Source organism: Neovison vison, chromosome 12 (assembly GCF_020171115.1).
Source record: "Neovison vison isolate M4711 chromosome 12, ASM_NN_V1, whole genome shotgun sequence".
In the NCBI taxonomy this organism is placed as follows: domain Eukaryota; kingdom Metazoa; phylum Chordata; class Mammalia; order Carnivora; family Mustelidae; genus Neogale; species Neogale vison.
The window spans coordinates 104,968,454-104,991,981 of record NC_058102.1 but is presented as its reverse complement, the minus strand read 5'-3'; the positions used below and the strand labels follow the sequence as shown (position 1 = coordinate 104,991,981).

The following is a 23,528-nucleotide window of genomic DNA, read 5'->3' as shown; positions in this document are numbered from 1 at the left end:
TCATGCAACTGTCGAATGTAATAATGAAAATAGTTGTTTATAGCATTACTTAGCCAATAAATTAAAACCCAGGTAGAAAGTAGGCCAACTTGAAGGGAGTAAAGGTACAAAGTTAATGTGGTTTCTTTGCTGTCTCTAACTACTTCTTCTAACAGGTCTTTCTATATTAAAAGGAAGAAAGAAAGAAAGAAAGAAAGAAAGAAAGAAAGAAAGAAAGAAAGAAAGAAAAAAAGAAAAGAGGTAGAAAGAACTCCTGTTTCAGTTCACGGTGCTAGTAGTAGTTTCCTGGTACTCACTGGGAACTGGAGGTTTCCAGCCCCACTGAAAAGCTCTTAGCGGGCAGCCGTGCTATCAGAAAGTGTTAATTGCTTTCTGAGTATTTCACTTTGGCGGAGCACTGCTAGTCCTAACTTCCAGTCTCCCTGCCTCACCTCTCTCCCCACAGAGAGAGGGACTTATTTCTTCAGAAGGCCCGGCTTCCCGAAGCCTCTCTCTGTGCAAAAAGCACCCCAAAATGTGGAGTCACCCAAAGAGCACCTCCTTCCTTGTTAACTAAGCCACACCCTTCCCCATCCCGAACCATCAGCTTGGTTTCGGTATAAAAATGGTCATGCCTAGAACAAGCCAGCCAGTATCTTTGAACAGACACAAGAACTCCTAGAAGCTTTTTGCTTTCTGGTGCATTCCAACCCTCAGACAAAATGGGCCCAGCTCCCCTCTACTCCTGTCCTTTGTTTCTTTCTTTTGAGTTTCTTTTTTTTTTTTTTTTTTTTTTAAAGATTTTATTTATTTACTTGAGAGAGACAGTGAGAGAGAGCATGAGCGAGGAGAAGATCAGAGAGCGAAGCAGACTCCCCATGGAGCTGGGAGCCTGATGTGGGACTCGATCCCGGGACTCCAGGATCACGCCCTGAGCCGAAGGCAGTCGTCCAACCAACTGCGCCACCCAGGCGTCCCTTCTTTTGAGTTTCTTAAACCCACTAGAACCTGTGAGTAAATGATCCAAGCCGACTTTTTGAAAATGTAAATGATTTAAAGCAGAAGGATGGAGACGTGAACAAGGAGATGGAAGCCTTTGCTGTTTTCTCAACATCTAAGTGACTACCTGGAATCCGAGGGCACTTGAATGGCCCACTCATTTAAAGGACGTGTTCTACCCCAAGTCGGCCAGAACCATCTAAAAATGGGACCAAAACAGGTCAAGGGTTAAAACCCAGCTGGCTTCACGAACAGGCTTCCAGCTCAGACTCACAGTGCCCTGTGCTGAGAAGGGCCTTGCGCTTGGTTTAATGAGAGGCTGTTGGCATCTTGGAATTTTTAACAATTTAATCTTTGAGTTTGTGTTTTGTAAGTGAAGCCCCATAGGACGGTGGGCGTGACTTTGAGCAGAGAGAAATTCAGTGCGTGTCCACTTTCCCTTGCTGATCTCCTTGGATCCACGATGCCCCACGAGCACAGAGTTCCTGGGGGTCCTCCAGACGTGGCACTAAAGAAGCCTCAAAGAGTACAAGATAAGGTGTTTGGTTTCTGATGGAGCAAGTGGGGGCTGATGGCCCAGGGAGGTCAGGCTCTCTGCTGGAGCCAGAGCTGGGTTCAAGTGCAGAAAGCAAGTGATGCATTGTAAGAAACGCTAGCAACCAAGGATTCTTAGGATATACTGTCCTTCCCTGTTTGTGGCACTTCCAGCATTAGTCACCTAGTAGTGTTGAAAAATGAACAGAAGGGAAGCAGAGCCATGTCCGTGTTGGGCATGGTTGTTTTTCCTTTCAGCCCTTTCTTTCCCCTAAGGCTGGAAGTGGTGTGTGACAGTGTGTTGATGAAGGTGCATGTATCAAGAAGGGAAATAAAAACGTTGTGGTCATTTTGTGCATCATTTCCAGTGTTGAGAAGAACAAAACAAGTGCTAGAACACATGAATTGTGTGACTTTGGTGATTCCACATAGGAGTTAAGTGCTATTATTTTATTTTGTTTTGTTTTATTTATTTAAGCAAGTCCCTACTTAACATGGGGCTCAATCCTATGACCCTGAGATCAAGAGTAGTACGTCTTCTGACAGGGCCAGCCAAGGTGCCCCTACTTGCATTTAAACCTGGCATCACACACTATCAGGATGAATTAGTAAAATTCATGCTAATAATTAAAACTAAATTAAAATTAAAATTTTAATTTCTCTTTACTTAGAATGCCATTGAGTAGCAAATAAAACCTATCATGACAAGTCAAGAAAGAGACCACGGAAGACAGGAAAAAGCTGTATATTTTAGTATTTTTAGTGACATTTTTCCTGCTTTTTGAGCCAGGGGTCTGCCATTGCATTTTGCACTGGGTCTGACAAATTATGTAGCTGGCCCTCCTCGAGGTACTTCTTCTCCCTGAGGCCCAGTCTCAGTGATGACTGATAACCTCCCTCCTGAAATATCTATTCTGCAGACACTGACTGAACTCCTACTGTTTGCCCAACTTGGTGCTAGTTGCCAGGGACAAAAAAAAAAAAGTCAATAAACGTAAATTTCTCTCCTCATGCAGTGGAATATAATTCTGAAACCACGGTATAGGACATTGTTTTCCAGGGGTCAGAACCCTAATACTTGTCTGCAGAAGAGGGTCAGAGAGAGAAAGGTCTTTACAATTTGTCACAAGCACTTATAGAAACGTGGGCCTTTGCTTGTCAGAAAAAAGCTTCAGCGGCTAGCTACCACACCTACACGATCAGACAGGATAATGGGAAAGCCGTTCATAATTTTGCAATCTGTCCCAAACCTCCGAAAAACTGGACACCACCAGCCCAGTCCTGCTCTTTGTCCTTTTTGCTTCTGACCCTTTCAACATACTAGAATCTGTTGGTTAAATGGTCTACACCAATCTTTTAAAAATGTAAATGACAGAAAGCAGAGAAGACGACACTGGATAGTGAAATCACTACCGCTTTATGGTCTTTGATCAATTGCTTCCAATGGAGAAACAAATTTCCCTTTATACTGAAGTGTGGCTGACAAAAATCTTTCAAAACATGAGATTCCTGTTCAAAGAAGAAGAAGAGGAAGAAGAAGAATCTGGAAGTCAGGACACAGGTGGGAACCACTGCGCAGTTTCCCCCGCTGCCTGCCGTCAAAGAGGGTCAGGGAACTCTACTTTAGTTCAAAACTTACTACTTCAAAACAGATCACGGGACGTCAGAGCAATTTCCTTTAACATTTCCTGAACCTCTGTAACAGCCTCAGTTCTTGAATTCTTGGCGTTCTGCAATAAAAGCCCTTAAGCCTTTAAGAAGGGCTGATGCATACATGGGGCAATGAGACACTTAAATCCAGCTGTACCCTGCACACAGCTGTGTGGGGAGCAGAATGGCCCAGGGGGAAATGCACCCAGAGGAGGAAAGGGGTGGCTGGCTGGCCCGGGCATACCCCCGATGCCCAGCATGCAAGATCAGGGTTGGGACGCGCGGTGCAGCGGTCACGACCTGGCAGGCCCCCCTCTGGCGAGCACACTTGTCCAGAGTGCTCATCTCTCAGCCTGCACCTGGGAGTTAGAGATCGTTCATTGGTTGGCAGAAGAAGAACCGAAGCTCAGTGAGGTTGTGTAACACACGGAGGGTCCTCTGGGAGGAAGGGGCAGGGCCCGGATTCCAGGCTGGAGTGCCTGACCCAGACCTGGGCTCTCTGCCTTCCCTACCCCCAGCCCCACGGCCCCGGTGAGTGTCCCCTCAGGTACTGTACATTTAGCTGTTCTCTCCTCTCTTCCCCAGAGGGACTCTAATCTCTTCACAACTAGATGCCTGAGGTCAGGGGCCAGGCCTTTAGGTACTCACAGGCCCAGAGGAGGTGCTGGGTGAATCTGTGCACACAGGCCAGCCACCCCTTCAGCTCTGCAGCGCAGCCCCTTGTAAGTACAAACATCAGGAACCCAGGAGCCCACAAGAAGCCAGAGCAGGAACGGTTACAAGAAGCAAGGTCAACGGTCAGAAGGAATTGGTCGGGGGAGGGGGATGTCTGTGTTCCCTATCTCCTTTTCACTTCTTTCCATAGTCTCCCCCCTCAGCTATGCTCCCAAAACAACCCAACAAAACAAGTAAAACTTCTTCTCCATTAAGCAGTGTGCTATTAATATATAATATTGCCATTACATGTTATATACTCTTAGTACATACTATTATATACTCTCTATATACTACTAGATACTATATATATTATTAGGTACTATGTATCACTATATACTAAATAGTAACATAAATAATAATAAATAACAATATATAGTAATAGTATATATAGTATATAATACTAACAGTATATACTATGACATGTAATTATATAATATGTATTTATATACTAATAGCATGTAATATTTAGCATATTATATTACATATTATATACTATATGGCATTAACGTACCTAACGTAATTATATATATAGAATATTATACGTTATATAACTACATTAGAGTATACATGTCTTATATTAATTCTCATGCAGTTTAACAAAGGTGCTGGTCAACATGGATTCTGTGCCAAAAACCTGAGCACACTGCTGGGGACAGGAGCCACAGGGCCACCTGCAAATGTATTTACAGGAGGAGACAACCTCGGGGCCAATAGGGCTGCTGTAAATGTGGGTCAGGGTGCACCATCACGTTGCTGTCTCCGAGGCTCAGGAATAGTTCAGAGAGAGGGCTCCGTCCCACCACCAATGACTCAGGAATAAAGCACACTGAGTGGATATCTATTGGGCAGGAGGCCCATCTGGATGGTCGGCCTGGGAACACACCCCTCCACCCCAGGGAGGATGATGACAGACAGGGTCACCCTGAACAGGCAGCTCTCCAGTATCAGAGTGTGGTTTATTGGCTTTGTAAATAGTCAGTGTCCCCCCTGCTCATCTCACACATGGTTCAGAGTTCCCACGGACCGCAGGCTGCTGCTGGGCTGTGTGCAAAATCATTTTCATATTAACCTTGTCCAAAAAGTCAGGAAGTTAAACTGATTGCGAGAAAACAACCTTATGTCGATTTCCCTGGCCAAGCAGAAGCAATCTGTGGCATGTGAGTGTCTGAATCACGGCCATTGGTCCTCCTTGAGGGCCAAGGGGCACTATTTCCAGCTGGAGAACTATGATTTCAACTTGGACTTGAAAAGGCCCCTAGGGGTCTTCTGATACAATGGGTTTCTAGTTTTATCTTAGTGGGAGGGCCCTTTCTTCAAAGGAAATCCTACCTGGACACCAGCCCATAACTCAGATTAACCCCTTGTTGTTGGAGTAAGGGACCCATGGCCCTGCTTATGGAGCTCATTCCTCCCTCAAAAGCTCCTAGGAACACAACTTGAAAAGCATGCCGCAGCTCCTTGCTTAGTAAGTTATTTGCTCCCTCACTGACATAACCTTTTTTGAGTACCTACAGTGTTGCAGGGGCTGGTGAGCCACCGGATGGAGGACTGGGGCAGGGCCCTGCTTTCCTGAATCTTCCAGTATGGCAAACTTAGCAGAGCTAAGTTCAGACCACGTAAGTGTTGTGATGGGATCAGATCAGGGAATGCGCTTGTGGCCCAGGAGGAAGCTGCTTTCAATAGTGGATGGGGAAAGGCCTCTCTGAGGAAGTGGAACGTGAGCAGAGGGCAGAACAACTGACTGGACAGATGACCTGATTTTGACCAGTGAGGAAGCAGACCCTAAGAGGTGAAGGGACATTCTCCAGGACACACAAGTTGGGAGCTGAGCCAGGATTTGACCCCGGGTTTCCAGGCCCCCTGGGCAGGGCCTACTTTCCTTCTCAGTGTTTACTACCCGGCTGCTAAACGCAAATAAGGCTCTGTGATGGGGGACATCCAAGTGCCCACAAAACCCCAACCCTGCCCTGGTGTTCAGGGCCACCTGTCATGACTCTTGACAACTTCTCAGCCTTCCTTGGCTGGTTTCAGCCTGGCTCTGTACCCCAGAAGACAGAACCAGGCAGCTGACATCCCACACCCATGACGTTGCTTGGGGAAATGTCCTCTTCTCCTATCATCCTGGCTTCAAACTGTGGAAAGGGCTCCTTACTGCTTTTGTTGGCTGCATGAAGATAAAAGCAAGATGGTGGCTCACTTGGAGGAAAGCTCTCTGGAATGTCAAGCTGCTCTAAGGTTACACAACTCAAAAACCAACCAAGCCAGTTTTCCTTCTGGGCTGGAGAAGGCTTTCATACAAAACCTCTGGCACCGCCAGATCTGTATGTGTCTCACACACCAAGAGTCCATTGCTGGGCTCTGAGCCTACACTCCTCTGATGCTCAATATCAAGGGAAGGAGTATGCAAATGGCTCCCTTAACTATCCCCAACCAAAGAGCTCCAGGCCCTCAAAGTGTTCCCCAAGCCTCAGACTCTGCCCCATGAGCCCGCCATTTGCCCTTTGCCCTAGCAGCCTAAGGCTGTCCCAGCCCTTTCCCAGGCATTAGCCAATTTGAGCCTGAAGACACCCCCTGAGGTAGGCAGGACAGCAGTTTTAAGTCCCATTTTGCACATAAAGCTACTGAGCCCCAGGGAGACCTTTGCAGAGAACATGGCTAGTAACATAGTACCAACCACTGAATTCTGATTCAAACCCAGGGCTCCCGACTCCAAAGACAGCTATCATCACGTTGCTCACAAATTAAACACTCTGGCCTAATTCTACACTCTTCCCTCTCTCAGCCTTCCACCTGCATCTTATGACCTGGAGGGTACTTAGGAGGGTTTCCAGAAGCTGCCTCTTCTCTCTGTGCCACCCCTGCCTCCTACTGTGTGTCCCCAAGCTGGAGAGGTCTGGAGCAATTTAGACCCAAGGTGAGATGCTCTCCTGCCCAACTGGACTGATCCCCTCGGCGTTTTCATATTTTTCAGCCAGTTCATGCTTGTCAATACCGCACATACCACTGGGGAAACAATGCACCCCGGAACCCTCCATATCTTCCTTCTTCCCATACCAAACTAGCCAACTGCACCTGCAGGAGTGGACAGGCAAACACAGGTGATGAGGCCTGCATAGCCATGTCCCCACAAAGACACAGATGTGTCCCCATGGGACACAGAAGGCAGATCTGTGCCTGCAGAAGCCACACCAGCTGCCAGCATTTAGCAAACTCTATTTTGCACGGAGTACTGAGCCAAGCTCTATACAATTCTAGCTAGGATTACTCTGGACCGGTTGCCCAGGGGGTTATGCCCAAGAGCCAGCTACTAGAATTCAGGTGGACAAAGAGAATGACATTTCCAGGAGAGAGGCCCTGAGCCCGCTGGGCCGGCAGGAGGCACTCAGAAGCCCAGAGCCTGTCCCAAGGCCATAAGTGCAGAAAGGCGGGCTCAAGAGTATAATTAGGGACACAAACGCTGCGACCCCGGCAGAGTCCGGTGCGCGCCCGCGTCCACCTAGAGGGATCCGAGGCCTCCTGCCCCCCCAACTCCCTCCGTATCCAGAGTAGGCTGGCCCCCGCCCGCCCAGGCCCCGCTAGCGTCCGGCTAGCCGCGGTTGGCCACGGCACCGGGAGGGAGGTGGGGGCGCCTCCTCCCTGCGGGGCTACGGCGCGACCGACCGGCCGCTCCCCCTCTCCCTCCCCTGTCCCCGCGCGCCCCCGCCCCAGCCCTCCGAGCCTCGCGCGCTGCTGCTCCGCCGCCGCCCGCACTTACCCAGCCGCGGGTCGCGGGGTTTCCGCACGCAGCGACGGGAGCCGGAGCCTCGGGAGGCGCGGTAGCGCTCCGGGCCCTCCCAGCGGGACAGGGTCGGGGTGCGGGCCGCCCGGCTCCAGCCCAGCACCCAGGCACTTCCTGCCGGTCCGCCCCGCCCCGCTTCCCGAGCGCCCACCCTCTCGGCTCGCCCCCCTCCGATTCCCAGGCTCCGTTCCTCCCAGCCGGGAGGCCTCGCCCAGAAGCCCCGAGTTGGGCCGCGTCTTTGTTTGGGAGTTGGCGTCTCTTCAATTCGGAGCTCGCAGGGCCAATTAAGTCGGAGTTAGGGGCAGCTGTGTGGTTGCCCGGGATCCCTGCGGGGAGGGGAGGGGCGACTCACAAATCTCCCGTCTGCCCCCAGCTCCCCGCCACCGCTCCCTCTTTCCCCGCCCTGGGGCCTCTCCAGGGTCTTACTTCCCCCTAGGCTGGTACAGGGCTCAGGCCCCGGCAGAAATTGGCCCATGGGGGATCCCAGGGACTCTAGGCTCAAAGCCCCTCTCCTTCTCCCTACCCGCATACAAAAGGTAGACTCCCCTCAGGGCTTTGTCCCAGCGAGAGCCCTGTGGTCCCCGGGTTTGGCTTTCTGTTTCCTGAGCCCAGGGAGCATTAAGACCTCTTCCCTGACTGGAGAGAAGCAGAAGAGTAGACACAGAGCACGGGCCCTGCCCTGGCTGAGAACAGGTGCAAAGCTTCCCAGAACTGGCTCTGCTCTTCCCCGGGGAAGCATATTATTTCTCAAAGCAACAAAGGCCTGTGCTTACCCAGCCACGTTCTTCTGAAACTTGGCTGCAGGAAGCAAGGTTACCCATTTACTGGGGGGGGGGGGGGGTCAGGGAGGCCACTGGAAGCTGGGATTGCTGACAGAGGCATAGCCCTGGAGCAGAAATCCGCAGAGCGGACCAGGTGGAGGTTGCAGGAGGTGACTGCAATGGTCCCTGTGAAGGGCAGGCCTGAAATGGGGGTGAATGTGGAAGATGCAGTGGCGGGGGGTGCCACTGGGCTTGCCGTGTTGCAGATGGAGGGGTAGCAAGGGGGTCTGAAGAAGGACCTGCTGCTGCCAAGCTGCAAGTCTGGGGGGAAGACCCGGGGTGCTGCGAAGCAGCGGGAAGACAAGATGGAGGGAGTCTGGACAATGCAAAGAGGGCCAGGCTGAGACCAGAGCCCAGGTCCAAGCTCAAAACAGAGCCAGGGAAAGAAGCTGACACCATCCAGGAAGGTGAGCACTTGTGCACAACACCCAAATCCAGGAGAACCTAGGCTACAGGGACACTAAAGAGGAAGGTGCCCAAGAAAGCAGGTTGGAAACAAAGAGATCTTTGGGAGACTTTCGAGAGGATCATCTCAGGAGTGGGGAGTATAAGCCGCATTGCCCCTCCTTGGGGACATCTGGTCCAACAGTTGATGAAGGGATACAAAGGCACATCCCCTTGCTTTCATACCGGAGGACCCCAGCTCCTGATCTTCCCAAGGGATCAGCGGAGACCTCTGTGGAAACCGCACCTCAGTTCAAGTTTGCTCTCTGTCCAGTACATTTCCTCAATTTCTTACAGGTGTTGTTCCCAGCTCTTCCTGATAGACCTCCTACCTGCAGATCTCCATCTCCATGGAAAGTCTATTTTCCAGAAATCTGACCTGAGATGTAGGGTCAGAGAGAATGGGAGAGTGACGTAGAGGGGGCGAAGACAGAGGGCATGAACATCTGGCACCAGCGTTAGGGAGGGGAGGAAGAGCATATGGCAGGAGAGAGGCCTGAGCAAGCAGGGACTCTGAAGGCCTCTCCCTCTGACCTTCGTGCAAGACCTCTAATGAAGCAGACCTCTCGTGAAGACCTTGACCTCTACTGAAGTAGTTTCAAGAGATGCAGGTCATCAGAAAAAGGAGGTGGTGTTAAAAGATAAGACAGAAATGAGGAGGGAGAGACGAGCTCTTCACAGCAGAAATAGGTTTTCCAAAGCCTGGCAGAAGAGAGAAGGGGAAGCAGGCCTGAGAAGAGAGAATGCTGTTGGTGGGTAAGGATGAGGGGAAGTATGCGTTCACAGGAAGTAACATTAAACCAGTAATTCAGAAAGAGAGAGTTGGAAAGTGTTCTTCAGGGACCTTGTAGCAATATGAGAGGGCAGGTGATGAACGAGCCCTTGGACCAGGATATCCCCTCTCCGGCACTATCCCCAGGAACTTTAAACATCTAGAGCAGAGAACCAATAGAAATACGATATGTAATTTACAATTTCCCAGTAGCCACATTAAAAGATGTAAAAAGAAGAGTTAGGTGAAATTAATTTTAATGATACAACTTTATTGCACACAATATATCTAAAGTATGTATGTTCGTTTCAACATGCATCAATATCAAAATTATTAATAAGCTATTGTATGTTTTCTTTCTGCTAAGTCTTCCAACTCTGGTGTGTATTTTACACTCAGAGCACATCTGAGTTTAGATACTACATTTTCAACAGAAATGCTTGATCTGTATTTAGATTTCACAAGGGTCATGGTCAAAGAAACAGAGTTACAAACCTCAGTTTCTCCGTGTGTACTTATGCTTTCCAATAACGAAAACCAAATGGTCAGGTTTAAATGGAATTAAAGTGAATTGAAATAAAAAATGTAGTCTTTCTGCTGCACTCAGCACATCCCAAGAGCTCGACAGCTGCACGTGGCCAGTGGGCACCACACCACACCACACCACACAGGTCTAGCATACGAATTCCTGGACTTGTGGATTTTGTCTTGTTTTGTCCTCACCTCCTGTGAAGGGATGGGCCTTGCCCCCACCAGGGCTCCACTAACAAGATTCTACTCTGTTCCATTTTATTTCACAGGACCCACTGGAAGAAGACAAGGGAACAGGTGGAGAACCTAAGATCTGTGGGAAGGGAAAGGGGGTCTGGCTTGGGCCAGGTGAAGAGTGTAGAGGATGGGACATGAGTCGGTTTGTTCAGTTACTCTGTGTTTACAGGAAGAACGTTGCCATTTCTTTGCCTAGGGATTGAACTGAGAATGCAAGAGACAGCTCTTGTTGTCATGGTCTCCCCAGTTGGTGGTTTCCCCTGAGCTCCAAGCACTGGCCTAGTCACAAACGTTTGGGTGTGGCATCTGCAAAATGGGAAGAGTAGTCTCTTACTTAGGGAGAAGAAAAGGGAGAGGTTGTGAAATCCTAAGCATGAAGCTACAGTGAAAAAGGAGTTTTAGTTCCATATTGGGAGACCCGTGCTTCTCATCCAGGCCCCTTGCTAGGGGTCTGCAGCTTCTGTTTTCAGTCCTCACTCTGGCACCTTATACCTGTCTGACATGAGATAGACTGATCCAACAGGGGCAGCTGGAGTGGAGAGGTTGTAGAGACTTTCTGAGAGATGTAAAGATAATATTAGTAACACTTAGACTCCATTGCTCTGAAATGACCTGCCCCATCCCCTCCATGCCGGCATAGGGCCCGATATCCTAGCTCCCTGCCAATGGTATCTGTATGCATTCCTAGAAATAAAATTTCTATATCTATTCCTTGAAATAGAACAGAGTCACAGAAAATACCTTTGTGTGCGTGTGGATGGTTAGACACACGCATACACACAAACACACACACACAGGCACACCACACCACACACACAAGAGTATGATCTGCTGTTTTTTGTGTCCTCAGGATGTATGGCACATTAGCTTAGTTTAATATTCAGGTTTTACCATTTCAGGTCAGGAAACAAAAGTTGGATGTCTCCATCCCCTGAGCATAAGCCTATCTTTGAGAGCACTTCCCAGTCACTCCCTAGGAAGGTTGCAAGGAAATGAAGGAGCCCTTCATGGTCTCTTCTCCTGCCTCCCTGACATTCCCGCTGGGTTAAGCTCCCATGCTGCTGTGTTCCTGATAAGAACTATTTGTACAGACTCTGAGCCATTCCCAAGAAAAACAGCTGTGTTCTTGGAGGTAGAAAAACTCGGGTAGAAGTCGCACCCACTGTGTTCCCATACGCTGCATGTCTGGCAGCCTGTTTCCCCTTTAAATCCTTAAAAACAGGGAGAAACTCCTCCTGAGAGTCTTTCTACCCTCTTAGAGAGTGGAAACTAGCCTTGGTTTCGTCATCCATGTGAACAATGGGGCTACGTAGCATCTGGTCAGATGCTTTCCTCTTCCAGAGGGACTGGCAAATGATCAGATGTTAAATACTGATCAGTTTCGACTGGCTCGAATTCAGCCTGAGTTTGTCTATGAACGTGGTGGCTTAGCCTACTCATTTTTGTGATGATATCTGGTGTTTTATAGGAGCTGGCAAAGAAATGGTCATGGAATCGAACCATACAACCTCAGGTATAATTCCCACGAGAAGATGTTAGACTAAATGTAGGAGTTTTTTTTTTTTTTTAAAGATTTTATTTATTTATTTGACAGAGAGAGATCACAAGTAGGCAGAGAGGCAGGCAGAGAGAGAGAGAGGGAAGCAGGCTCCCTGCTGAGCAGAGAGCCCGATGCGGGACTTGATCCCAGGACCCTGAGATCATGACCTGAGCCGAAGGCAGCGGCTTAACCCACTGAGCCACCCAGGCGCCCAATGTAGGAGTTTTTAAACTGTTGTGAGGTAGACTTCTTTTTTTTTTAAAGATTTTTAAAAAATTTATTTATTTGATAGACAGAGAGAGATCACAAGTAGGTGGAGAGACAGGCAGAGAGAAGGGCAAAGCAGGCTCTGCTGAGCAGAGAGCCCGATGCGGGACTCGATCCCAGGACCCTGAGATTATGACCTGAGCAGAAGGCAGAGGCTTAACCCACTGAGCCCCCATCCAGGCGCCCCGTGAGGTAGACTTCTAATGACATTAGGAATACTAATTGTGCTAATTAGTGCTTAAAATAATTATTGATCTTTATTAACAATGTCAAAATAATCGCTTAGATGTCCAGTTGCTTGAAATGCTCTCTTGGCATTCTATGTGAAGGACTTTATAGCCTGGTTCTCTCTCAGGAAAACATTATTTAAGGCAAAACGTAGAAAAGCACATCTAGGGCACAGCAAACATAAGTACCAACAGCTGAGCAAATATATAAATAACATGCAAAATGACACTTAAATATTTACAGCTTGAATTTTTTAGTATGTGTAGCACATTCAGCTAGTCCTCTTCCATCTTCCCCAAGTTTTCTAGAAATTGCTTCTAGAACTGGGGCAGAGGCTTTTCCAGGCATCCAAGGTCATCTGCTGGGGAGATAGAGAAGCCTTTGGATAAACATGGTGAATATTCCTAGAGCATCTATGTTGAATTTACTTGGGGGGAATACATTTTCGATATATTTTCAAAAGTATAACATCTGTATATGCTGATTATAGATTTGATCAATGTAAAATATTAAGGAAGAAGGTAAAGTTCTCTGAAATCATAGCCATCAGAGATAATCACTATATTGTTTTAGTAAATTGTGTGTGTGTGTGTAAGCAGATTTATTTCATTTTAGAAATATTCAGTTATTTTTTATGTCAATCGATTTAAAAATATATCATTTTTGCTATACTACATGGATGTACCATAATCTGTTTAACCAATCCTCCCCCCTATTGATGGATATTTAGGATGTTTCCGATAAAATAAATATTTCCAATATGGTTATGCAAACTTTTTTCACAAGTGTTTTGCTTACCTATTCAACTGTTTCTTCATGATAAATAATCAAGAAATAGAATAGCAGAAAATACAAGTTTTTTGTGTGGATACACACACACCACATACACATATACAAGTATATATGTTAATATATATAATATATAATGTAATGCATGGAATAGTTGGTAGAATATGTTTCTTTAAAAAAATTTTTTTTTGGTAGGACATGTTTCAAATGTAAACACAGTCACTACCTTTTGGGAGAGGACTGGGATTGGGAATGTAGTTAAAGAGGAATTTGATCAAACCTATAATGGTAGTGTTTTACAAAGAAGAAATGCCTGTGTAACTTGAACTTAGTTAACATTAAAGGTAACAATAATAAAAAAAAGGACAAGGTGAAGTAGTTATCAGCTGACTATCAGACATCATTGGAAATAAAACTGTCTGCTTTCTTCTGCTGAAAAAAAATGAAAGGTAAATGTTGGAAGAATAGAAATTGGATATATAAATGGCAAACCACTAAGAGAAAAAAAAGGAAACAACACCTAAAATTTTGATTAACCCAACAAAAGTAAGGAACGAAAGAAAGAATAGAAACAACCAGAAAGTGTAGTAAGTAAAAATACAAGTATACAGAAAAAACACGCCCAAAGATGCTAACACTTGCGATTTCATGTGATTTGGTTGAAGTCTCCATTAAGAGGTAGCAACTCTCACATTGCGTAACAACACAAAATTCAGTGAACTGTTGTTTCAAAGGGACACATAAAAAATACAAGGCCAGAAAGTAGCAAAGTAAAGAAATGAAAAAGATGTGTTAACCAAGGAAATGTGAACACCAAGAAATAGGTGTGTCAATATTAACATAAATGAAATGGAACTGAAAGTGAAAAGAATTAATGGTCCAAGAAGAAGATTTTTGTTTTGTTCTTGTCCACTCATGAAACTTCATGCAGTTTCAAAACGTATAAACAGAACAATAGCTCAAGGAGACAAAAAATGACCGAGGATTTAGAACTGTACTGTCCAATTCAGCAGCGATCAGTCACACACTATAGCCAGCAACCAAGAGTCTACAGAACACCTTAAATATGGCTTGTTCAACTTGAGATATGCTATCAGCAGAAAACACGTATTGGATTGCAAAGATTTAGTATGAAAAATAATACACAATATTTCATTAATATTTTAAAATAGTGTTCAAATATCATACTTTAGATATATCGAGTTTAACAAAATCTATTAAACTTCATCTTAGTAGTTTCTTTTGACTTATTTTGATGTGGCTACCAGAGAATTGAACACACATGGCACACATTGAACAGAGGTGAAGAAGATTTAAATGATACAACGAATAAGTATGGGCCAATAGGTATATAAAGGGAGCATTTTGACTTATCAGAGATTTTATCATCTTTTTTTTTAAAGATTTTATTTATTTGAAAGACAGAGATACAGTGAGAGAGGGAACACAAGCAGGGGGAGTGGGAGAGGGAGAAGCAGCCTTCCTGCCAAGCAGGGAACCCGATGCCGAGGTCGATCCCAGAACCCTGGGATCACGACCTGAGCCGAAGGCAGAAGCTTAATGACTGAGCTACCCAGGTAGCTCCTTTATCATCTTTTCAAACGTTCATGCAATATGTATAAATTGATCAATTACCTAGACACACGAAGATCTCACAAATGTTTGAAAACTTGATCTTACACAGGCCATTCCTGACCACAGTGCTTTTTCACAACTCTACTGGAAATCCCTGGTGCATATTCCAAATGCTGTTGCATATTCCAAATGCGGTGGGGACTTGTCCGTGCAGGGTGAAGCCTGTGGGCACAAGCCTCTGGAGGTGGGAATCTCCAACCCTCTCAGGAGCCGGTTAACTGAGGTCCTACCCAGCCTATTGGTCCCAGTTCACAAGATTTGTTGAGTCAGAGCTCCCTTTTAGAGAGCACTGATGACAGCTTCACCAGGGAGGAAATGCCCAGTCTTCAAACTGCTCCCTGTTTACTGATGACTGGGAGGGACAGCCTTATTTGGAATTATTCAACTGATAACACTGAGGAGGGGCTCAGGCACTTTCCTCCACATTGGTGTGATCACTCTGAATGTGAACAGCTGTTCTTACTTTGAGTACTTTATTCTATTCATGTTTGCTTGAGTATTTTTTTTTTATTTCTTTATCGATTCATTTCTATTTAAAAAAAAATAGTCTTCAGTATTTCTGGTCTGCAGGTTGGCACCCTTCCTTGATTTCTAGCAATAGAACAGATCTATTCCTTTTTCAAAAAACTTTTCTGTAATTTCATGGGTTTGGAGTAGGTGGAGATGTAGAAGCAGGTATCTTTTTTTTTCATTGAAAGAACTTTTATTTTTTATTATTTTTTCCTGAATGATATTTTTAAAATTTATTTTTTATTTATTTTCAGCATAACAGTATTCATTATTTTTGCACCACACCCAGTGCTCTATGCAATCTGTGCCCTCTCTAATACCCACCACCTGGTTCCCCCAACCTCCCACCCCCCTGCTACTTCAAACCCCTCAGATTGTTTTTCAGAGTCCATAGTCTCTCATGGTTCACCTCCTCTTCCAATTTCCCCCAACTCCCTTCTCCTCTCTAACTCCCCATGTCCTCCCTGCTATTTGTTATGCTCCACAAATAAGTGAAACCATATGATAATTGACTCTCTCTGCTTGACTTATTTCACTCAGCATAATCTCTTCCAGTCCCGCCCATGTTGCTACAAAAGCTGGGTATTCATCCTTTCTGTTGGAGGCATAATACTCCATAGTGTATATGGACCACATCTTCCTTATCCATTTGTCCGTTGAAGGGCATCTTGGTTCTTTCCACAGTTTGGCGACCGTGGCCATTGCTGCTATAAACATTGGGGTACAGATGGCCCTTCTTTTCACGACATCTGTATCTTTGGGGTAAATACCCAGGAGTGCAATAGCAGGGTCATAGGGAAGTTCTATTTTTAATTTCTTGAGGAATCTCCACACTGTTTGCCAAAGACGCTGCACCAACTTGCATTCCCACCAACAGTGTAAGAGGGTTCCCCTTTCTCCACATCCCCTCCAACAAGACAGTTTCCTGTCTTGCTAATTTTGGCCATTCTAACTGGTGTAAGGTGATATCTCAATGGTTTTAATTTGAATCTCCCTGATGGCTAGTGATGATGAACATTTTTTCATGTGTCTGATAGCCATTTGTATGCCTCCATTGGAGAAGTATCTGTTCATATCTTCTGCCCATTTTTTTGATATGGTTATCTGTTTTGTGTGTGTTGAGTTTGAGAAATTCTTTATAGATCCTGGATATCAACCTTTTGTCTGTACTGTCATTTGCAAATATCTTCTCCCATTCCGTGGGTTGCCTCTTTGTTTTTTTGACTGTTTCCTTTGCTGTGCAGAAGATTTTGATTTTGATGAAGTCCCAAAAGTTAATTTTCGCTTTTGTTTCCTTTGCCTTTGGAGACATATCTTGAAAGAAGTTGCTGTGGCTGATATTGAAGAGATTACTGCCTATGTTCTCCTCTAGGATTCTGATGGATTCCTGTCTCACATTGAGGTCTTTTATCCATTTTGAGTTTATCTTTGTGTACGGTGTAAGAGAATGGTCGAGTTTCATTCTTCTACATATAGCTGCCCAGTTTTCCCAGCACCATTTATTGAAGAGACTGTCTTTTTTCCACTGTATATTTTTTCCTGTTTTGTCAAAGATTATTTGACCATAGAGTTGAGGGTCCATATCTGGGCTCTCTACTCTGTTCCACTGATCTATGTGTCTGTTTTTATGCCAGTACATGCTGTCTTGGTGATCATAGCTTTGTAGTAAAGCTTGAAATCAGGTAACGTGATGCCCCCAGTTTTATTGTTGTTTTTCAACATTTCCTTAGCAATTCAGGGTCTCTTTTGATTCCATACAAATTTTAGGATTATTTGCTAACACAAAATTTAGAATTATTTTGACCAGAATGGCATTAAAAGTATAGATTGCTCTAGGCAGTATAGACATTTTAGCAATGTTTATTCTTCTGATCCAAGAGCATAGAATGGTCTTCCATCTTTTTGTGTCTGTATTTACACCTTAAAGAACTGGAGAATCAACAACAAATCAAACCAATTCCCCACTTAAGAAGGGAAATAATCAAGATTAGAGCAGAGATCAATGAGGTAGAAACCAGAGATACAGTAGAACGTATCAATGAAACTAGAAGCTGGTTTTTTGAAAGAATCAATACGATTGATAAACCATTGGCCACACTAATCCAAAAGAAAAGAGAGAAAGCTCAAATTAATAAAATTATGAATGAAAAGGGAGAGATCACAACTAACACCAAGGAAGTCGAAACAATCATCAGAAATTATCATCAACAGTTATATGCCAATAAGCTAAGCAACCTAGATGAAATGGATGCATTTCTGGAAAACTACAAACTCCCAAAATTGAACCAGGAAGAAATTGACAACCTGAATAGACCGATATCTAGTAACGAGATTGAAGCAGTGATCAAAAACCTCTCAAAAATCAAGAGCCCTTGGGCGCCTGGGTGGCTCAGTGGGTTAAGCCGCTGCCTTCAGCTCAGGTCATGATCTTGGGGTCCTGGGATAGAGTCCCACATCGGGTTCTCTGCTCAGCGGGGAGCCTGCTTCCCTCTCTCTCTCTCTCTGCCTGCCTCTCTATCTACTTGTGATCTCTCTCTGTCAAATAAATAAATAATCTTTAAAAAAATAGTATTAAAAAAAATCAAAAGCCCAGGACCTGATGGACTCCCTGGGGAATTCTACCAAACTTTCAAAGAAGAAATAACACCTATTCTCCTGAAGCTGTTTCAAAAATTTGAAGCAGAAGGAAAACTTCTGGACTCTTTTTATGAAGCCAGCATTACCCTGATCCCCAAACCAGGCAAAGACCCCACCAAAAAGGAGAATTTCAGACCAATATCACTGATGAATATGGATGCTAAGATTCTCAACAAGATCCTAGCAAACAGGATCCAACAGCACATTAAACAGATTATCCACCATGACCAGGTGGGATTCATCCCTGGGTTACAAGGATGGTTCAACATTCGCAAATCAATCAATGTGATAGAACAAATCAATAAGAGAGGAGAGAAGAACCACATGGTCCTCTCAATTGATGCAGAAAAAGCATTTGACAAAATCCAGCATCCGTTCCTGATTAAAATGCTTCAAAGTATAGGGTTAGAGGGAACATTCCTGAACTTCATCAAATCTATCTATGAAAAACCCACAGCAAATATCATCCTCAATGGAAAAAAGCTTGCAGCCTTCCCATTGAGATCAGGAACATGACAAAGATGCCCACTCTCACCACTCTTGTTCACCATAGTATTAGAAGTCCTAGCAACGGCAATCAGACATCAAAGAGAAATAAAAGGTATCCAAATTGGCAATGAAGAAGTCAAACTCTCTCTCTTCGCAGATGGCATGATTCTTTATATGGAAAACCCAAAAGACTCCACCCCCAAACTACTAGAACTCATACAGCAATTCAGTAACGTGGCAGGATACAAAGTCAATGTACAGAAATCAGTGGCTTTCTTATACACTAGCAATGAAAATACAGAAAGGGAAATTAGAGAATCAATTCCATTTACTATAGCACCAAGAACTATAAGATACCTGGGAATAAACCTAACCAAAGAGGTAAAGGATCTGTACTCAAGGAACTACAGAACACTCATGAAAGAAATTGAAGAAGTCACAAAAAAATGGAAGACCATTCCATGCTTTTGGATTGGAAGAATAAACATTGTTAAAATGTCTATACTGCATAGAGCAATATATACTTTTTTTTAAAGATTTTATTTATTTGACAGAGATCACAACTAGGCAGAAAGGCAGGCAGAGAGAGAGGAAGGGAAGCAGGCTCCCTGCTGAGCAGAGAGCCCGATGTGGGGCTCGATCCCAGGACCCTGGGATCATGACCCGAGCTGAGGCAGAGGCTTTAACCCACTGAGCCACACATGTGCCCCGCAATCTATACTTTTAATGCCATTCCAATCAAAATTCCACCAGTATTCTTCAAAGAGTTGGAGCAAATAATCCAAAAATTTGTATGGAATCAGAAGAGACCCCAAATCACTAAGGAAATGTTGAAAAACAAAAATAAAACTGGGGGCATCACATTACCTGATTAGAAGCAGGTGTCTTTTCTGATATCTTGATTCCATTGCAGGATGTCAATCTGTGTGTATTTTTCTTATAGTTAGCCACCTTACTAATAACATCTATCATATTAGAATAAACATTAAGAAGAATGTGGGATGTGGAGAAAAGGATACTCTTATGCATGTTGGTGGGAATGTAAATTGATACAGTCATTATGGAAAATGGGTACAGAGATTTTTCAAAAAATTAAAAAACAAAAAGTAAAATCACCACTAATCTCATCTCTGGGCATTTAACTGAAGAAGATGAAAACATTAACTCAAAAAGATATCCGTACCCCTATGTTCTTTGCAGCATTATTTACAGTAGTCAAGATATGGAAACAACCTGTGCCCATCAATGGATGAATGGATCAATGGAAAAACTAACTAACTAACTAACTAAATAAATGTAAATATATATATGAAACTTATGGAATATTATTCAGCCAGAAAAAAGAATGAAAGTTTGCCATCTGCAAAAATATGGATGGACCTTGAGGGCATTATGCTAAGTGAAATAAGTCAGAGAAGATAAATATCATATGATGTCACTTATATGTTGAAATTAAAACAAAAACAAAAACAAAAACCGACAAACCCAAACCAAGCTCATAGATACAGAGAATAGATTGGTGGGTGCCAGAGATGGGATTGTGGTGGGTAGGAGAAATGTACAAGCTTCCAGTTACAATAAAAAGGTTAAGTAGATGTAATATACAGCATGCTAACTTCAACATAATACTGTATTGCATATTTAAAAGTTGCTAAGAAAGTAGATCTTAAAAGCTCTTGTCATCAGAAAAAAATTTTTATTACTATGTTAAGTGACAGATATTAACTAGATTTATTGCAATGATCACTTAACAATATATACAAAGAATGAATCATTATGTTATATACCTGAAACTAATATAATGTTACAATGTCAATTTCATCTCAATTAAAAAAAAAGAAGGCAAATGTGCAGCATTTTTCAGTGACATGGGAACACTCAAAGAAGTTGCAAAAAGAGAGTTGCTATGTCCCACATTTTTCTTGTTATTAGGGTTACTTTGAGGCTGAAAAATGTTGAAAATTCAGCTAAAAAAAAAAAAAGATTTTTGATGCCTTCAGTTGGCCTCTCAACCTCTCCCATCCCCTGTCCTTCTCTCCTACCTGGAGAAATAAATCTAATTCCAATAAAGAGAAAATGTTCTAACAAGGCTTTTGGTCTCCCTCAGTCATGGGGCTGGTCATTATGGGCAGGCCACCTGCACAAGGCCCCATGCTTCAACAGGACCTGCCCTTCATTTAATGCTCTTCTGTGGCTGTCTTGAGATCCCTAATACTATTCAAAGAAGAGCCCCAACATTTTCATGGGTCACACAAACTAGGAAACTGACCCTGAATATAGGTTTCTACTCAGCAGAACCGGGTTCTTGATATTTCTGCCAAATACTTAGCTAGTATTATGCATTTTCTACCTAAATTAAAAAATTAAGACTTATGGCATTTTGTTGATCCTGGAGAAATTTCCATCATATGCATCTTCAGAATAATCTTATTTTTTCTGCAGGGGTGGGGTGGGAGTTTGAATTTGAAGGAAGAATATGACCAGAGTCCCACTGTTAGTATTCTTGTGTGAGCTGGCTTCACCTTCCCTTCTTAAGACTCGTACACTTCTTCAGTCCTCTCCAGCCATACCACCATGTACAGGTGAGTATGGAAGACTTGTTCTTCTTCCACACATTTGCCCAACTGGTTCCCATGACTGAGAAGCCTTTCTTGCCCTGTTTACTTGGTGAACTCTTTCCCAACCTTCAAAACTTGTTTTAATTATCACCCCCTCTAGGAAGCAAGCCCTTCTTGGCCTCTCCAGGTAGAACTAAGTGCTTTGCTCCTATTGATCTCATGTCTCCAGTAAGAACCTAAGCATAGAGCTGGAATTATGTTCTCACACATTTCTTTTCCACCTTCTTTGGTGGTTTCCAACCTTCTTTTTGTTTGTTTCTTTGGTTGGTTGGTTACTTCCTAGTTTTATTGTGTGTGGCACACTTGAAGGCATTAAAATACTAAAAAACAAAAGTCAAAAATAAATTACAGTGTCATTATTGCTGCTGTAGAACAAGGGTTCGTACTGACTTTGAAAGTGTCCACTGTTACCACACTGTCATTTGCTCTCTCTCTAATACCAGTTTGCTGTTATGAACACCTGCCTCCGTATATCTCATATGCTATATTTTATGTTTCAAGAGATGCCATTGGATTGGCTAGGTTTTGCATCTCTCACCTCTTCTCATAGCCAGCTTACTCCCCTCTCCACTATTATGTGACTTTTGGGGGCTGTGTTCCAATTGACAGACTTTGCTAACATGCATTATACATTAGAGCAAAAGTATATGCCAGACACTAATTGAAATTTGGCCTCTCATCCTGACATAACCAGATTGTTCACTGTACCAGGGTGCTCAGCTGAAAAGGCAAGGGGAGACCAATGGCCAGCAGTCATCTGCTCACCAGACTTGTGCCCACCAGACTTCGCCTGCCCAGAAGGGGTTGTGCAAAAGGTACCATTGGGACTAATGGCTCAGGACACCACACGGTGCTCTAGCAGGTCATCTGGGAACCGATGGAAAGCAAGGACCGGACTCTATTCATCTTTGCTTCTCTAGCACCTAGCACAGTGATGACACACTGTAGTTAACGTGAAATATATTTTAAGACAATCAAGAGACTGTTGATAGCATGCAATATGATTTGGGCTTAGTCTAAAACACCGTTAACATGAATTTCCCAAATCTGGTCAGCTGGGGCAGTGGCTCTGAAATGTATGGAATATGCTGGGGTGATGTGGGCTGCCCTGGCCCCAACCCCCAAATGTCATAAATAGCCCTGGATCCTCCACTTCTGTGCTGAAGTCCGCCAAAGTCCCTGGGAGGGCATCAAGCTCTTAGCCATCACTCATCAGGTGTTACTACTCCCGAAAGAGCTGGTCAAGGGCAATGCCAGCGCATGCACTTTTTATCAAACAAGGATCCCCACAGTCCGTCTCCTGCCCCATTTCCTACACGTGCATGTGTGATGAGCACAGCTCCAGAAATTAGCACTTACCAAGCATTTTGACAGTTTAGAGCTGGAAGATAGCTTAAAGGTTGTCTAGTGTGGTCTCATTTCCCATCAGGAGAGGGATGCAGTATCACCCATTTGGTGTTGGTAGAACAGCAAGTAGGGCCCAGATTAAGACTATTTCCCTTCTGTGAGGCAGGCATATGCCCCCATTCCTTCCTTTTATTCAGGTCCATATCAGTTCCCCTTCCCCATCTCTCCTTCCATGAGCTGCTCTCCTTGGCTGTTCCCCAGTCCTACTTTCAGAGATGGCAGAGCTGAGCTCAGGAGAGGCAGGAATAGGACATGGCAAAAAAATTATCTTCTTCTCTTCTTGCCTAGAGCTAGAGCCTAGGCCTCTGTCAGCAGGAGTCACATTGCCACTGTGGGATTTTGCGCTGATGAAGAGTGCTTTGCACCAGACTCACAGGATAGAGGCTGAACCAGGAGACTAGAAGTGTCGTAGTGTGAGTAATTCCTATCTGACTTATGTCAAGTGTTGTATCCAGAAACAAAATCCACACACTTTCTGTGATCACCTTGTTCCTACCACATTCCTCATCTGGTCTCTAGGGCTTGTTTCTAAAACCTGGAGGGGAGAAATGTCAGGGGTTAGCGAGCAGGTTTTGTAAAGCAGTCTTCTGGGAGCCCAGCATGAGGTGTGGCCCTGCCCCAGGCTCAGTCTATAGGTGATCACGAGGGATGAGGGCTTTTTCTTCATGCTCCCAGCCTCTCTGTTCTCAGTCTGTCCTGGGGGTCCGCCAGCCTGCTCAGGGACCCTCCAAGGATGTCTGGGAGCTCACCTGGGGATTCTAGGGACAGTGCTCCCTTCAGCTTGACAGATCGGGGATGCTGAAACTTCTGGAGAGAGAAAGCAATGCCCAAAGGTCATAAAAGGTGTGAGACCGTGTGTGAGAACCAGATAGAGAAGCTCCATGCTCCTTTCTGTCTGGCGCCCTGGCTCCTGACTCCTCCTTCATCACTTCCACGTGGTGGCTCT

The 23,528-nt window shown here is 44.6% G+C and overlaps 1 protein-coding gene across 3 annotated transcripts in view; it reads right to left on the bottom strand.

The window, feature by feature from the left end:
* The window catches only part of TSPAN11 (tetraspanin 11), a 66,704-nt gene extending 58,254 nt beyond the window's left edge, over positions 1 to 8,450 (bottom strand). The window contains exon 1 of one of the 3 annotated variants that reach the window (XM_044227823.1): positions 8,431 to 8,450. The gene's annotated coding sequence lies outside the window, so the exon portion shown is untranslated. Of the gene's footprint in view, positions 1 to 7,633; positions 7,700 to 8,180; positions 8,199 to 8,430 lie in introns of those variants that run through there. The other 2 variants (XM_044227821.1, XM_044227822.1) reach the window with 2 other exon arrangements.
* Between the last annotated feature and the right edge of the window lie 15,078 nt (positions 8,451 to 23,528).